Below are 2,042 nucleotides of genomic sequence, written 5' to 3' on the forward strand. Positions count from 1 at the left end.
TGTGTGTGTGTGTGTGTGTGTGTGTGTGTGTGTGTGTGTGTGTGTTGGTTTTGTTTAGCTTGTTTGTTTTAAAGAGAGAGAGAAAGAACATTTTTTACAATAGAAACAGGCAGATACTGGAGGCTCAAGGCTATCTAGCCTAGCTCACTAGGCAACTTTCTGACCACTGAGAGATCCTGTCTCAAAGAGCAAGGGGGATAGATTCAGAGGAATGAGGAATGATACCAGAAGTTGACATCTGACTGTCATACACACATACACCCACATGCACATATGAAATCTTTAAGTTTAAAAAAGAGCCAACAATAAGGAGGGGACTTCTGCATTGTTGCATACCACCAAGTTTCCTTTCCTACATGCATGTTTGAATTATGTAGCAAGGACACTCCCAAAAGTAGGAAAGGTCTAGAACATCAGAATTATTTAAACTTTCATTTCTGGGTTGTTGGTTTTTTTTTTTTTTTTTAGACAGGGTTTCTCTGTATTCCCCTGGTTGTTCTGGAACTCACTCTGTAGACCAGGCTGGCCTCAAACTCAGAAATCCGCCTGCCTCTGCCTCCCAAGTGCTGGGATTAAAGGCGTGGGTCACCACTGCCCGGCTAAATGAAAAGCTTTTTTTAATTTATCAATTTCTTAATTAAAAAGCAAAAAGATTAAAAGCACTATATAAAAATGTAATGATATAATTCTTAGCCACATAAATATCTGAAATATCCTTTGAAATACAGGAACCATCTGAGCCAAGGAATCTTCAATACTATAACTCCCTTTCAACATTAAGTGATCCCACTGTCAATATAAATACTGAAGAGTTAAAAATAAACTTTAAAAACAAGAGGAATTTTCTTAGATATTATCTCTGTCAGCCTCAAGATAGAACTTAAAATGGAAAATGTTTTCTGGAATACACTGTACTAATCTTCACAAATGAAGTATATGTGGCTCAGTGTTCTACAAAAGGGAATGGAAAATGACACAAAGCAAACAGCAGGACTAATGGCATTCAGTTATCTTTCAGGGTTGCAATGATGGCTTCAGGCACCACAGTTTTTATTATTATTATTATTATTTTCTTTATTTACATTTCAGATGCTATCCCGAAAGTTCCCTATACCTCCCCCCCTTGCTTCCCTACCCACCCACTCCCACCACAGTTTTAAGTTTCCTTGGTCACAGTGGCCTACAAACAGAACTCATGCCCTATTTTACCTTTTTATCAACAAAGATAAAATGTGTGAATTAGTGAAGATCAAGAAGTTTTCTTAAGACTAAAAAAGTTGGTATAAAATGATTTCATAAAAAATTGAACTACAAGAAAGAAAAAAATGTGAGAATAAAAATGTAAACTCATAACTGTGACAGTTTTGAGAACTAACATCAAGAACAGAAATCAGTTTACTGTACTGAAATCTAAGAGAAAATAGTAAAATCAAACATATTTCAGATTTTAAAAACAAGAGTAAACAGTATTATCATGAACATACCAATCTTCTAACTAATACACTTAGGAAGACCAGATTTCTTGCACTTAGCTTTTGTCTGTTTTGTTATTTGACTCTTCAAGGCAGTTAGGTCTATTCATGGCTACTAACAATAATGTTTAAAGGTTATAAAAAAAAAGAATACAAACTCATGCATGCAACAGTTCTCTAGATTTATAATAAAAATTTCCAAGTTTGAGCACATCTTGGGTAGACACAAATGCTCCTCACTGGGTTAGCCCTCTCTGAGGGGAAGGAGGGTGCTCAGGGGTTAGCCCTCTCTGAGGGGAAGGAGGGTGCTCACGGGTTAGTCCTCTCTGAGGGGAACGAGGGTGCTCAGGGGTTAGCCCTCTCTGAGGGGAAGGAGGGTGCTCAGGGGTTAGCCCTATCTGAGGGGAAGGAGGGTGCTCACAGGTTAGCCCTCTCTGAGGGGAAGGAGGGTGCTCAGGGGTTAGCCCTCTCTGAAGGGAAGGAGGGTGCTCACAGGTTAGCCCTCTCTGAGGGGAAGGAGGGTGCTCACAGGTTAGCCCTCTCTGAGGGGAAGGAGGGTGCTCACAGGTT

The 2,042-nt window shown here is 39.4% G+C and overlaps 1 protein-coding gene across 2 annotated transcripts in view; it reads right to left on the minus strand.

Annotated features, from left to right (window-relative positions):
• The window catches only part of Cep85l (centrosomal protein 85 like), a 108,259-nt gene that overhangs the window by 15,312 nt on the left and 90,905 nt on the right, over positions 1–2,042 (minus strand). The gene's annotated exons all lie outside the window — the stretch shown is intronic.

This window comes from Mus pahari, chromosome 9, assembly GCF_900095145.1.
Source record: "Mus pahari chromosome 9, PAHARI_EIJ_v1.1, whole genome shotgun sequence".
Taxonomy (NCBI): Eukaryota; Metazoa; Chordata; class Mammalia; order Rodentia; family Muridae; genus Mus; species Mus pahari.